A 15,836-nucleotide genomic window follows, 5' to 3' on the forward strand; every position below is an offset into this window, starting at 1 on the left:
GGCTTCTAGCTGGTCCCTATTGCACTGACCTAGGAAAAGTGGCTTTGTCCTCTCGGGCTTGTTTCCTGTATACCAATCACACACACACACACACACACACTCCCCCAGTGAAATGTTCTCCCTAGGGAGTCCAAGTGACAGATGTCAGAAATGTCTTTAATGTAAAGGAAATTTGTGATAAGCTTAGACTAAGAAGCCATTAAATGAAAAATGATGTTTTTAGCCATATGTAGAACCAGTTGTTGATGAGTAGTTTATTGTAAGTAGCTTATTTTCAGGCCACATTCTAAACTCTTGCAGGAAATGGTTCCTCTCACAATGCTTGACATACCCTCTCATCACAGCACGGGGTCTGACAATATCACCTTCATCTTTATAGCTTGAAAAGAAACCCACTTCTTCTTAAGTATACTGTGTGTTTACATAGCACACAAGTATATTTTCCTCTGCAAAACGCTGGCCTCACTGTGCATATTTTGAATGCTATTCTTTTGATGCAGAGAACTGCAAATGCCACTTAGGTATGTATGTTCCTTTTCTCTTCCTTCCTTCCTTCCTTCCTTCCTTCCTTCCTTCCTTCCTCCTCCTCCTCCTCCTCTTTCACCCTTCCTCCCTCTTCCACCACCTCCTCCTGCTCCCCTCCTCCCCTTTCTTCTTTGTACAAATCCCTTTTTTTTTAAATAAATATTTATTTATTATATGTAAGTACACTGTAGCTGTCTTCAGACACTCCAGAAGAGGGCATCAGATTTCGTTATGGATGGTTGTGAGCCACCATGTGGTTGCTGGGATTTGAACTCTGGACCTTCAGAAGAGCAGTTGGCACTCTTAACCACTGAGCAATCTCACCAGCCTCCAAATCCCTTTTTTTTTTGAAGGCTAGAGAACACCACCCAGATAATTCAGTCTCTCCGTAAAGATGTTATAGTCGAGTTCTACCTTAAGTGTTTTTTTGTTGTTGTTGTTTTGAAAAAGACAAGTCTTAGACAAACAAAAAGTAAACTAATTATGGCTCCAGGGTGAACACTCCTGCTTCATCTACAGGAATGCACAAGCACAGGAGCATGCCATCTTTCTGCAGCTGAGTAAGTCAAGAGCCATGGAGCCATAACTCACAAGAACTTCAGCTCTTGCGTAGACAGCTGTACTCCTGCAGCATGACCAGGGACTCTCCAAATGTTGCAGAATTAAGATTTCTTGGGATTATGGTTTGGGCTGCTCTTTGGCTCACTTGTCTCCTGTTCTGTGCTAAGCCGTGTCGCTGAGGTGCCGAGCACCGCTTAAAGTGGATGAGGCAACATACCTGAATCTAGGTCAGGTGAGGCGAAGTACCTTCCAGAGGAAAGTTCCGTGGAGTTTTAGGTCACCCAATAGAGTACTCATTCTGATGTCCTATCTTATGCCTGCCTCCCTCTCTGTTTCTCTTTTAAGAAATAGCCACATCTTGAAGACCTATAGCATGAAGTGGACGGACAGAGGGGACTCAGGGAGATGTGGAGCTAGCGAGATACTGCTGTGTCACTAGTGTCCGTGTCTGGTTGGAGTTGAGTAGACCTTTACTGAATGACTGCATAACCCTAAAGGATTTGCCTTGGCCATAACGAGACGTCAGTGTAGTCTGCTCTGTTTTCAGTTGCTGTCTACAGTCTTCCATCCTGTTTGTCAGTCTTCATCTTTTCTGTGACTTAGTTAGAAGGGGAGAGGGCAATTTGCTTCGAGGGACCCTTGCTTGTGGCTTACTGCAACCTAGAACAAAGTGTTTGCCAAGGCAAGGAGAGGGGAGTAAAATAATTAATAATAATAATAATAATAATAATAATAATAATGGATAACGTTTTTAGCTTGGCATGACGGTGAGTGCCTGAACTCCTAACACTTGAGAGGTGGAGACAGGAAGGTCAGGAATTCAAGCTCATTCTCAGCTACATAGTTTGAGGTACCATACATTAGAAAAAAATACCTTCAGGACTGGATGGATAGAGTTGCTTTGCAACCTGAGAGGGTTGCTCCCTGGGGCTCGCTGAGTAGCCAGCCTAGCCTACTTGACAAATTCCAGGCCAATAAGAGACCCTGTCTTAATGAAAAAAGTGAAAAAGTCAGGATGATACCCAAGGAATGTCACCCAACATTAATGTCACCGATGGCCTCCTTACATGAGTGGACATGTGTTCATGGACATCCCCCAAGCCTGCACCTGTGGGCACATAAATGTGCACACATTCACACAGGAGAGTAATTCAGGGAAGCCTTTTCTGTGCAATGATGACTTGGTTTCTGTGAAAAGAGCCTGCCATGGCGTGTCCACGCCCTGGCCAGTGGTCCCTTAGAACCTCTCCAGCCACTGGTGAGCCCTTGCAGTATCTTCTGGATAAGGCTAGATGGGTCCTCTGGGGTTCACAGCTCCTTGCTCCTCCCGCCTCCACAACCTGCAGACTACTCAGACATATCCGCTGCTGGCCCCTCCAGGTCCGTTAAGTTGGATACGCTTCCAATTCCAACAGCATGGATAGACTCTAGGGCATCGAGTTATTCTGCAGATGACTGGAGTGCACGAGAAGCGCTTGGAATCATGCCTCAAGAGTTACATAAACATTGGATCCCGTCGGTTTTGCTTTGACTAGTTGATTGTAGCAGCCCAACACACCACCTCCCTTTTATTTTTCCTTCCTTTTGCGGGAGGAAGAGATTTAAGGAGAGTGAACCTAGAATCCTGTGTATGCTAGGCAAGCTAACCACTGGGCTAACATCCTCACACCTCTTCCTTTTTTGTCCTCTTCACGTGCTTGCACATGTGTGGTCTCTGTGTGTGTGTATGTATGCTCTTAAGTGCCTGGGGGTGGGTGTTAATGCACATGTGTGTATATTCATGTCGAGGCCAAAGTTTGATGAGCGACATCTTCCTCGATCATTCTTCCACCTTATTCTTGTGGGGCAGGGTTTCTCAGTCAAGCCCAGAGGCTTGTAGATACGGCTAAGTCACTAGCATCTTGCTCTGGGGATCCCTTGTCTGGGGAACCTCCTGAGGCTGGGATTACAGGTACAGACAAGCTGCCGTATCCACGTGGCGCATACACAGGTCCTGGGGATCCAAACTCCAGTCCCTTTGCTTGTGTGGCAAGTGCTTTAACTGCTGAGTAACCTCCCATCTTTTTCTTCTTTTTTAGAGGGACTTTCTTTTGAACTGGTCCCACTACGTCTCCTGCAATCCCCCTGCCTCAGCTTTCCCAGGAGCTGATATTATGTGTGTGTGCTGCCACACCTGAAAAAAAAAAAAAAAAAAAAAAAACTCTTGATTTTGCCATATTTTCCTTAGCAAACAGAACATAGTGGCAGGCACTGGTGGGCACACCTGCAGGTCTATTCACTAGACATAGAACATTTGCTTGCTGGGCAGTGAGGGACATAGTGAAGTATGGCAAAGTATGTCCCAAGAACACCATCATCCTTTTTCTGGCAATAGATCCAGACCTGACCAATAGGATTGTCCCGTCAATGGTAACCCGAGGCTGGCCTATATCCTTGCTCTTTTGTTCAGGTGCTGGGGTAGCCTCCAGCAAAGTAAACACGTCCTTCTCAGAAGTCTTCTGCGGGAGTCAGAAAGGAAGGCCATGTGGTTTTTGAATTCTCCAATCCTACAGATAAGAATGATCTGGAAGAATAAGAAATGATGAAGGGAGGGCTGGTGAGATGGCTCAGCGGTTAAGAGCACCAAATGCTCTTCCAGAGGTCATTGAGTTTAAATCCCAGCAACCACATGGTAGCTCACAACCAGCCATAATGAGAAGCAAATAACCTATGGGCCAGAGCGAGTGGGGCAGGAGCAAGAGGGAGAAAGGAAAGGGGAGGGGGAAGAAATGATGGAGAGAGTAAGGCCTACTGGTAGGACAGAGTGGGTAGGAAGCAGAGGGTGGCTCGCCCTCATTCTGGCATGGTGAGATCGACCACACTCCTGGATGAGTCGATGAGTTCTCATAGTGAGCTTCTCTGAGGTGGAGAGAAGGCATTGTGACTCACAGCTAAGAGGCTCAGACAGATGCCATCTGGGCTTTTATAGAGCTATTGCCCATTGGATGAGTCCTAGAAACTGGAGTCAAGCTCTAAACACTCTGACAGGTGCTACAGAGCTCTAGATCAAGAGGTCAGAGAATGGATTATAGACCCGCCTCCTGAAAGATGCATAGGAACTAGGCAGGTTATGGAGCAAGTGCGGAGAGGGAACAAGGTCAAACTGAGGAATGGCTTTGTCTTTGCATGATGAAGTAGTGGAGGGAAGAGAGAAACCACTCATGGATTTTCATCTCTCTGTGATCACTGTCTCACGTGGAGGTAATGAGAAGCCATTAAAATACATGATCTGGAGGATTGCAAACCTGGATTTCTATTTTTGAAGGGGGATTCAACTCAGCATGCATTGGAATGAGTATGACTCTAGAAGCGGGGGACATTTCTAGCTATGTAGGACATCGATGCTGCTGGCCTCGGCTAAGACAGAACAAGATGGAGTTAGAACAAAGTGCATAAAATCAAGAAATAACTGGAAGGCGACTTGGTAGTCTGTGGTGATTGGCCCTGATTCCTCCTTCCTCCTGATCTAGTGTCTTAGTTAGTTTACTGCTGTGGACAGACAGCATGACCAAGGCAAGGCTTGTAAAGACAACATTTAATTGAGTTGGCTTTCAGGTTCAGAGTTCGGTCCAGTATCATCAAAGCAGAAACATGGCAGCATTCAAGCGGGCATGGTGCAAGAGGAGCTGAGATTTCTACATCTTCATCTGAAGGCTGCCAGCAGAATACTGTCTTTCAGATAGCTACCATGAGCTAAGCATCTTGAAGCTCACACCCACAGAGCCACACCTACTCCAAAAAGGCCACACCCACTTGAACAGGGCCACACCTTCTAATAGTGCCACTGGCTGAGCATATATCAACCATCATGTCTAGTTATGTATTTAAACATGAGTCTTTACTCCGGGTTTCATTTCTGGCCCTCTCAGACATGAAGTAGCAGGCTGGTTCATTTCCTCTCTCTATTCAGCATTATAGACATTTCCCCCCACCAGCTATCTGTTTGTTCATGTTGGCATTCTTAATCAATTGCTTTTAATTAGATGACTGTCTTGGTTTCCTCATTCACTTTTTCATTCTTGTTAGGGTTTTTGTTTTTGTTTCTTTATGCTAGGCATAGTGATTGATATCTACAGTGCTGGCACTTGAGAGGCTGGGGCAGAAGGACAGTCCTAAATTGAAGTCTAGAGTGGCCTACAGATTGAGACCTTATGTCAAAGAACAAACAAATCAAAGCTTAGTTTAAAATTTTTATCGTAGCTATGGTGCAAGTAAAGAGTCAAATGATCTACACAGCTTGCTACTAAACATCGCTCTCCAGCCAGAGCTGGTCTGAAAATCTTTCTTCCCCCCTTTGATGGTTGTGTCTCCCTCCCTCTCAGGCCTCAATCACATTAAGGGTTTATTCTGCCACTGAACTGTTCCCAGCCCAGTGTTCCGATTTCTAAATTCTATCTCCTGCTTCTTCATAGTATTTCCATTTTTGCACATTATCTCCTGACTTCCTACCTTGGAAGAGAAATATTTAATTGCGTTTCACCATTGCGCCGTCAGGACACTGCCCTACACATCTGTATTTCCCCTTGTTCTCACCCCAGCTCGAAGCTGGACCACTCCCATCCCATTCTGGTTGGGGTAAGATTTTCATGTTTTTCTCAGAACTCTGAAAACAGCCCTCGCAGCCGAGCCACGTGGCTCACCATTCACTTGCCCTTTCACATAAGGCGCTGTATTTTCTCTGAGGTCAATAACTGCTGTGCTCTCCTTCCTTTAATGTCTGCTGAAGTATAATTAATTTAACCACAAGCTCTCTACGGTTGTCGAAATCCTAGCCCCATTGGCTCAGACTCAGCCTTAATCTATCATTTTCATCTTAGAGAAACCTTTCCTGTGCTTTCCTCCCACTTGCTCTGACCTGACTCATTCTCTGGGGCTCCTGATGGCTCTCTTACCCCCAACGAATCTTCAATATGATTCCAGCGAAACTGCCTGTTTGGAGTTGAAATGTATTTCTCCGTCTTCTTCTGTTCCCTCTTTGTCTTGCTGTGTCCTACACCAACTTCCTGAGAAACTAGGCCCAGGATGTGAGTTCAGACAATTCATGTCTCAAAACAGGAAACGTCCTCATTCTTTATATTGAAAATCATTTAACATTTTTGTTTGTAGGTATGTGTGCATGCCTATGTGAGTTTATGTGCACCATGTGTTGAGTTTATGTGCACCATGTGTGTACAGTGGCTCTGAGAGAACAGAGGGTGCTGAGTTCCTTGGAACTGAGTTACGGGCAGTTGTGAGCTGCTGGTGTGGGTGCTAGGAATCAGACTTGGGTCCTCTGAAGAGCAATAAGCACTGTTTTGTTTTGTTTTGTTTTTTCAAGACAGGGTTTCTCTGTGTAGCCCTGGCTGTTCTGGAACTCACTCTGTAGACCAGGCTGGCCTCGAACTCAGAAATCCGCCTGCCTCTGCCTCCTGAGTGCTGGGATTATAGGCGTGCACCACTGTGCCCGGCCTACAATAAACACTCTTAACCAGTGCACCGTGCCTCCAGCCTCCTGGCTGGGCACTGAGTTGATGTTCAAGGTAGAGTTTTGAGCCATAGATAATCTTCTCTCAGACTTCAGAAATCTCCACCCCAATTTCTAAGCATTTTATCTTCTGTTTCTTTACATGTGGCCTGCTCTCTATTCTGAAAGCTTTTACAATCTTGGCTTTATCTCTTTTAGTGTCTCGCATATGTGTTTTTCTGTGGCCTTTATTTTTTTTAAACCAGAACTAGTTGTTTTAATTCACATCTGACTCGTTGTACACCATAGGTCCCTCCCTGTACAGTGAGCTCCGATATGACCTAAAGCATCGTCTTCCTGCTTCTTCCTGCTGGGGAATGCTACGTTTGATTTCCCCACGTGTTGAATAACCAATCAGTGTGCTCTTCCCCAGGGAAGAGTTGCCTGTCGCTCTTTGTGGAGGGTTGAGGCCACCTGGTCCTTCCCCTGTGCACTTTGGAAATGCTTGTCTAGCGTTGTCCTTGTTCAGCTCCTATTTAGGTAGACGTGTTGGTGAGACTTTATGGATGTTAAATGAAGCTCTTTTTTTTTTTTTTTTAAGCTATTGGGCTGGGCATTATATGGGCCCTTTCCATTTGATAACATACAAATATCTGTTCTGAGAAATCCTCTGGGACTATTTCTCTCTCTCTCTTTTTTTATTTCTTTCTTCTGTTGACTTTTAAAGCATTTTCCTTGTTAAAGTGTTAGATGTTCCTGAATATCTTTTTTAAAACTTTTCTCATCTCCACAATCTTACGCTTTCTTTGTTATTTTCCTTTGTTTTCTGAGTAATTTCTTCACTTGGTTTCCTAAGTCTTTCACTGAGGTCTTCACGGCTGCCAGTGGTCTCTAAACTCTCTCATCAGGTGAATGTATGCTCTTGGCTTTCTGAGATGCTAACTGTAGTGTTGTGGTGACCTGTCTGTCTGCCTCTGTCTCTGTCTGTCTGTCTGTCTCCACCCCCCGCCCATCCCTCTCATATGCTGGAGATCCACATCGGTTGTCTGCCTCGACTTAGATCTGCACATATTTTTACAGAAGACAGCCTTGCAGTCAGTTTAACAGCTCTGCAAATGTCGCTAGGGCTTCTGGCTTTCCTCTGTTTTTGAGGAACATTTTAAAGTGTGAATCTTTTGCCCTGAATTGCTTAACTTCTATAGAAGATCATCGATGGTGCTTATTAGGAAAGGCACTAGATACAATCCCATTTTCTTTCCCCAAACCATCCCTCTAACCCTCAGCGGTGCCTCTCTGCCCGCATAGCATCCCCTTTGCCAAGTGAGCCCGCGTGGGCTGCAAGCGACTGCCCTGAGTTCCTTCCTGGACTTGATCTCTAAACGGTTCTTCCAGGGATCAACTAATATAGGTTTAAAAAATTATTTGATTATTTAATTGCATATACGTGTCCATCTATGGGTATAAACGTGTGAGTGGATCCTCATCCCTGGAGCTGGTGTTGGGAGCTATCCCATGTGGGAATCGAACCCAGGTCCTCTGCAAGGGCAGTTCATACTCTTAACCACTGCACCATCCCTCCAGCTCCTATTAATCTTACATGCAGCTCCATGTACTGGGTCTGTTTTCAGCTTACCTCATACTACTGATTCTTCTTTTGGGGGAGCATGTGGGACTCTGTATTGGTTCCCCACTGTCCGCTTAAGGACTAACGTTCTCAGATGAGCTGAGCTGGTTCTCTTCACCTATCAGCCTTCGAAATTCTAAAATTTTTGCTGATCCCAGTTTTTCAGTCACAGCTTTGCCAATCTCAGTTTTGTAAATCTGTCCCTTAGAACAAAGCAAAACAAAACAAGGCAAAACACCACATGGCGATAAAAAGAAGGAAAACTAAACACAAAGGTTCAGTCTGCCCTCTTAATATTCCCTCCATTTAGGCTTCCTAGCTAACCCTGTGTGGTGCTAATCTTTGTTGTCAGTCTGACATCGGTTGGAAAAGGGAACCTTAGCTGAGTATCTACTGCCCTTAGAGCGACCTGTGAGCATAGGTTGTGCGTTTTATTGATTGCTGATCAATATAGGAGAGCCCAGCTCACTGAGCAATCCATCCCTAGTAGAGGGGCCTAGACTGTATAAGAAATGTAGCTGACTGTGTGTGATGGAGTCCTCCACGGCTTCTGCGTCAAGCCCCTGTCTTGAGTTTCTGCCTGGACTGTAACCTGTAAGCTGAAATAGACCCTCCCCTCCCGGAGTTGCTTTTGGCCGTGTTGTTTTCACAACAATGGAAAATAAACAAGGGCCTTCTGCTTTTCTGGAACTACTGTTTCTTCTTCCTTGAAGGTCATTATTCAATTCTCTTAGCCTTGAACTCATCCTATGGGATCTTTCAACACTAACAAGATGAAATCCAACAGAGGCAAGGTGCAAAGTTTTACATTCAGAAGGGAAAAAAAAAAAGCCAGCAATGAAAAGACATAGGATTAGAGACGTATTGCTTAATCTCCATATAGGGGGAAAAAAGCATAAGATCAAAATGATTCAATGATCTGATCTGATTGCTCTTCAAATGGTAAAAATGTGATGTGGGCTACATTAATAGGAGCATAACGCTCAGGACAGGAGATGTGTTTGGAAAGAGCGATCCCTATTCTTGGTGTTTGTCAGTGAACTCTGTGGCCTCCTCTGCCCTGCTCTTTGTCGCGAATGATGAGAGCTTATGACAGAAACGGAGAACAGTGAACGGGCAGAGAAGAGGCTGCAGACATCAGATGAGGAACGTGGGACCTGGGTTATGACACACACTACAGGAGGAGAACACAGAAAGTCACCTGGGATGAAGGAGTGAGTTTGGGAGATGCCATGTGAAAGACTAGAATTTGGATAGTGCAGAGAGGAGAGGGTGTCTGCTGAAAACTCAAAAACCTTTCTCCTACTACGATCCATCTGGAAAGGGTATGGATTGGTAACTAGAAAGCTCCCCCCTGTCCCTGGAAGGTTAGTGATTGAATGAAGTAACTTCTAAGCTATTTTCTGGCTCTGAGTAGGATCTAGAAGCACTTTCCCTCATTTTAGAGAGAAATCAGAAGCCATCCAATCAGTGCCCAGGGAAGTCCTCCAACCAAACCTTCTGATCCCAGTGGAACATTCCTTTTGGTCCATACTGATAACTTTTTATTGTCCAAAATGCCCTTCTTATCTCAGACACCTAACACATTTGAACACCTAGAACCAGAGCACGGACCATGGAGACGCATGCAATTGCACATTCTGGGTGTTTGTTTGTAAATGACAGTTTCCTAGAATTTATGCCCTTCTTGTAGCTTCTAAGCACTCCGGCCTTAGAGGAACGGTGAGCTTATTGTCCTTGTGGCTTACGAGGTACTGTTGGCACAGCAACAGGTAACTATATAATCCTGCCTTGGGAGTAAGCACACTTTTTAAGGAATGTGCTCTATGTGTAAGTCCTGAGATGATCACCCTTTAGAGTCCAAATGGCACCTACAACTGAGCTCACATATGTAATGAGGACATGTAAGGCTTACAGGAAGCCTTACGTCCTCGGTAAGCAAGCTCACTGAACCTTGGGCTGTCTCTCCTCTTTGATCATGAACTCTGGGTTTGGCTCTTTCAAACCGACAATGTCTTCATTGTCTCCACATTGTAAGGACTGGCCTGGTCCAGGAGTCTAAAAGTGAAGGTAATAATTGAGCAGAAGGCGAGCCGTGTGCGTGCACAGCAAAGGTCCAGGCACGTGTTGCTGCTGGAGCTTGAGACTGAGCCAGGTATTGTAGAGAAGCCACAGGCAAAAAGTTCTGATCCAAGCAGCCAGGTCCAGACATCTGACAGCACATGGCCATGAGTCTGGAAGTCATTTGTCTCTGTGGTTATCTATTCAGAGAAGAGGTCAGATTCTAGGTGGGGTCTGCTGACTTAGTCAGAAAATAGGTCTGAAAGAATGCTGCACTTCCTCTCAATTAAGCAGGAAAATGCAGTGTGATGACCTCATAATTCACAATTCTCTTGCCCCAAACACCAGTTCATCCATCCCCATACACTCCTGCAGGGAAGGCAGTTCGGTGTGGGGGCATAGGAAGAGGGCGGTTACGATAGTAGATTCTCATGCTTCAGTTTCAGGTCTTGATGTGTAAAAGTTGAAACAACCTGTCCTGTTGGACCATCAGAAAGAAGCCAGGCTCTCTAATGGCCAGGTCCAGCCCCGTCGGCTCCCTTTCATCTGCTTGCAAGTAAAAGCAGACGACCAGTGTCTTCTGGCTGGACACTGGTCAGGAGGGTATCGTTTTCCTTTGCATGACTAAATGCCCATTTCTTCACAGGCAGGACGGATGTCCGCGGATGAAATGCTCTGTGAGCTGTGGCCTGGCCACTGAATCATCTGGCTTGAAACAACAGGCTGCTATTAGAGTAAACCACACAGCGCCGAAAGGTGGCCAGAGAGGAAGTGTTGCTCGCCTTCTTCATAAAGCTTCTCATTTTCTTCCCTCAGACTCGGTGTATTTTTAGGCAGCATAATTATTCCTCTTGACCCAGTCAAAATAGCTCCTTTTCTTACAATTGTTTCTTGGCAGGGCTTGAGTATAATAACCGTATCCCCGGAGCCTTCCCGGATGTCTCTGAAATGAGAAAGGAGGAAATAGGTAAGGAACCCGTCTAAAAGCATGGTTGCGAAAACTTTTAAAAGGGTATTTAACTTCACTCTTCTGAGTCACAGCCTCTCTTGGAGTCTGAACTAGCTCAGAAATTGACTTTTAAAATCTCTCTCTGTGTCTGTGTCTGTCTGTCTGCCTGTCTGCCTCTCTCTCACATGCTCTCCGTTATTGGAGATTGGACACAGGGCTTTCTGCATCCTAGACAAATGCTCTTCTACTGAGCTGTACCTCTAACCCCTGAACTGCTTTTCTTGGAGATGCCTGTAGAAGAAGTCCTACCAAGCCAGTGCCATAGACAAGCATGTAGGAATCAGGTTTCTGGTATGCTCATCCTACTTCCTTCTAGGAAGAATAGAGAAACAGCAGTGACCCCGAGAGCCCTTGTGGTTTTATGTATTCCGCAGGAAAACCCATCAGTCACACTTTCTGTTGGCCTCCTCTTAAGATCAGAAGTACACTATTGGGAAATAGGGAATCAATTTGTTGTTCAGGCTGGCCTCAAACCCTGGGTCAAGCAATCCTCCTGCCTCCAAAGCTGGGCTTGCAGGTATGCATCTCTGTGCCATGCAGTTCTAAAGCCAATTCTAGGAGATGTGGAAGGCTGTGTTTGGCAATTACAGAGGAAGCTGGAGGCAGAGAGCTCTCTATTAGGTCATGCTGCTTTTCAGAAAAAGCTGATACTTCCTCTCCCGGTAAAGATGTATCCAGGCTGTGGTTTCTGTGGGCAAGAAGAGTTCCTGGAGCAAACACAGCCGTTCCTTTAATCCACATGCTCAGAATCCAACCTGTGAAGCTGGTGGTGAGCTGTAGGGCCTGACACAGGCAATTGCAGGGGGTTCATACCTGAATCAGAAAGACATTAGGTAAAAACAAACAAACAAGAAAACTCCTCTAAAACTGACTGCGTCTCTCTTTGGTTCGTACTTCAAGATGATGTAATGGTGATGTCAGAAGGGGTCTGTACCATGTGTAGCTGTATGAATTATACCCAACATTTTCTCTAGGGAAAAGGCTAGTAGACAGTTTTTGCACAAGCTGGGATGCACCTTGGTGGTAGCTAGAGCACTTGCCTAGCTCTGCATTTGATAGAGGTGAGTGTGGGAAGATAGATGGATGGATAGATGGACAGACAGATGGGTGGATGGATGAATACATGAATGAAAATATAGCAGGTTCCCAAGCTACCAGGGACATTTTCAAAGCCAGCATCTCCTGTGCTGTCCCAGACTGATAGGAGCTTATATTACTGTGTGCCTCATGCAGTTCATAACAAGGGGAGCAGGAACTGAACTTGTGAAGCCAGGAAGGTCTGAGCATGCCTACACCAGTATAGACTTGCTGCTGCTCCTTGAGGACTGAAGAAAAACTACCTTTTGGCAGGGGGACCAGGGAGGATTGGAAGGAATGAAAGACTGTGGAGGAGTCCTTTATCCGCTGCCTGCCTGCGTGGGGGCGGGGAGGTGTTCAGCAATTTGCTTAGGATGCAGACTCTTTTCTCTCCCAGCCCTCAGGAGCCTGCCAGGGTGTGTGTGTGTGTGTGTGTGTGTGTGTGTGTCATGTTGGGGCCACCTGAACAGCGATAACACACTCACAATTAGTTGTCACTGTGAGCTCTGGCAGAAGGCACTCGGTGTCCTCTCTCCTTCCTCTTTCTTTGCTTTCGTTTTGGAACAGGACTTCACACACCACAGCCTCAGCCTGCCTGGAACCCAATGTGTAACTCAGGCTGGACTTAAACATGCTGCAATGCTCCTGCCTCAGCCACCCAGCGACTGGGATTATAGGTCTGAGCCGCCACACCTGGCAGACTGGTTCTGTCTCCTGTCCTCATCAGTGAGCTTTTGTTCAGCCACTCCCATTTTGCACTGTATGAGTCAAGGTTCACTAATCTTTTTGTCTGAGTTCGAGTCTGCCCAGCACATTATATCGGCCCTAAAGAAGCCGCTCCCTGTGTTTGTTGTTAGCGTCATAACTTACTACTCAGAATATCAGACAGGCTCTGCGGGTGCTGGCCTCAGATGTGTCCAGCACGCTCTCATAAACCAAGCATGGCAGCCGTTCCCCGTCATCTTAGTGACTCTACTCAGTATGTGCTGGGTAGCTGCAAGAGAGACATCAGCCTCCTCTGTTCGTTATCCAAACCTACGTCAAACTGGAACTCACCGCTCATTTCCTCAACCTTTTTCCTAAGTTCCTCCATAGCAGAGAGTGCTTAATAACAATTGGGGTTTGAAATATGGGGTCCTCTGCCTCCCCCCCCCCCAGTTAAAGTACCACGTCCTATGACCACAATACTTGCAAAAACCTGAACTAAACCACAAAACAAACCTGACCTTTTCAGCTTAAATCTGCCTTCTAAAAAAAAAAAAAAAAAAAGGGCCACCATGATAATTCAATGGGTGAAAGCTCCTGCCACACAGGCCTGGCCACCTAAGTTCCATCCCTTGAGTTCATTGAGGAAGGAGTAGGTCCAGCCCTGAGAGTTCTCTGCTGGCTCTCTCACACACAATGATAAAAAATGAAATAAAATAAAATTTAAACAAACATTAGGTTAGGTGTCGTTCAGACCTATGATGTAGCTAGCTCTCAAGAAAACGAGGCAGGAAGATTGCTGTGAGTTCAAGGCCAGCCCAGGCTACATGATGAGTTACAGGCTGGCATGGTGATGTGGCCTGCGATGAGATTCTTTTCTCAAAAAACAAAAGATTTAATTTCCTATTTCTCATAACTGAGCGACATTTGTAAGCTTAATATAACACCATGTAACAGCTAAGGAATGCAGTCCTCGCAGCTCATAAATTAACTATGAACGGCAATGGACCTGTCTCCTGAGTCAGAGGCTTGGTTCACAAGATTAGATAAAAAAGGAAGGCCTTAGATAACACAGGAAGGTGCCCAGGAAAAGCTCCTCCCCTGCCTGGGTCCAATTTAGCCATGATAGATTTATCCAGGCAGCAGGGATCCTTGATTCATCCCTTTGTCTCTTCCTCCTTTCAGCCTTACCTTTGCTTCCCCAGTTACCCAACAAGCTCTTCGCAGAATGACTCTTTAAAATGATTGCTCAGAATTTCCAGCATAGCAGGCTTTGCTGATTTGGTCTGCCCTTGGTTGTCCGTGTGTGGCGTGGTGTGCTGAGCTTTCTACTCTTTCACATCTCTGATTCACGTGAGGTCTCTTCTGGCATTCCTCAGTTCCATCCCACTTCATCTTATAAGTGAATTTGCCATTTTCCACCTGAGCGTTGTGGTGCCTGCACTTGGGAGGTGCAGACAGGAAGAACCGAGTTCAAATCCATCCTTCTCTATATGATGAGTTCAAGGCCAACCTGTGCTATATGGAACCTGCCTAAAACAAAATTTCTTCTTCATATTTGGTCTTTTCTGCAAACCTACTATATAATAGATGTTTTGCAAATATTTGTTAAAATTCAAGTGGAGGGCTGGAGAGATGGCTCCGTAGTTACGTGCATTGGCTCTTCCAGAGAACCTGGGTTCAATTCCCAATGCTCACATGGCAGTTTCAACTGTCTGTAACTCCAGTTCCAGGGAATCCAACACCCGCACACAGACATACATGCAGACAAAACTTCAATGTCCTAAAATCAAAATAAAATGAACTATTTTAAAAAGTTCAAGTGAAAATTGGCATTAGTTTTAATCGTTGACTTGAGCTGGAAGAGAGTCTCGGGGAGGAAATTTCTAGATTGTGTTGGACTTTGGGCATTCCTGTGCAGGGTTTTTTAAATTGGGCTATGAAGTGGAAAGACACACCTTGAACATGGGTGTCATGATTTCATAGACTGAGTCCTGAGCTGAATTTAAAAAAAAGAATGAGCTAAGCGCCAGCATGCATCCCTCCTCTGCCTCTGTCCCTGACTGTCTCACTCAGGGTTTCTATTCCTGCACAACAAATATCATGACCAAGAAACAAGTTGGGGAGGAAAGGGTTTATTTGGCTTACATTTCCATACTGCTGTTCATCACCAAGGAAGTCAGGACTGGAACTCAAGCAGGTCAGGAAGCAGGAGCTGATGCAGAGGCCATGGAGGGATGTTCCTTACTGGCTTGCTTCCCCTGGCTTGCTCAGCCTGCTCTCTTATAGAACCCAAGACTGCCAGCCCAGAGATGGTCCCACCCACAAGGGGCCTTTCCCCCTTGATCACTAATTGAGAAAATGCCTTACAGTTGGATCTCATGGAGATACTTCCCCAACTGAAGCTCCTTTCTCTGTGATAACCCCAGCCTGTGTCAAGTTGACACATAAAACCAGCCAGTACACTGACCATGGCTGCTGAGCACACAGCATGCATCCCTCTGCTGAACTCTGTCCCTGACCATGGATGCTGGGCACACAGCATGCATCCCTCCTCTGCCTCTGTCCCTGACCATGGCTTCTGGGCACACAGCATGCCTCCCTCCTCTGCCTCTGCCCCTGACCATGGCTGCTGGGCACTAGCATACACCCCTCCTCTGCCTCTGTCCCTGACCATGGCTGCTGGACACACAGCATGCATCCCTCTGCTGCCTCTGTCCCTGACCATGGATGCTGAGCACACAGCATGCATCCCTCTGCTGCCTCTGTCCCTGACCATGGCTTCTGGGCAC

The sequence above is a fragment of the Mus caroli genome, unplaced genomic scaffold (genome assembly GCF_978045245.1).
Source record: "Mus caroli unplaced genomic scaffold, Mus_caroli_1 scaffold_1, whole genome shotgun sequence".
Lineage (NCBI taxonomy): Eukaryota > Metazoa > Chordata > Mammalia > Rodentia > Muridae > Mus > Mus caroli.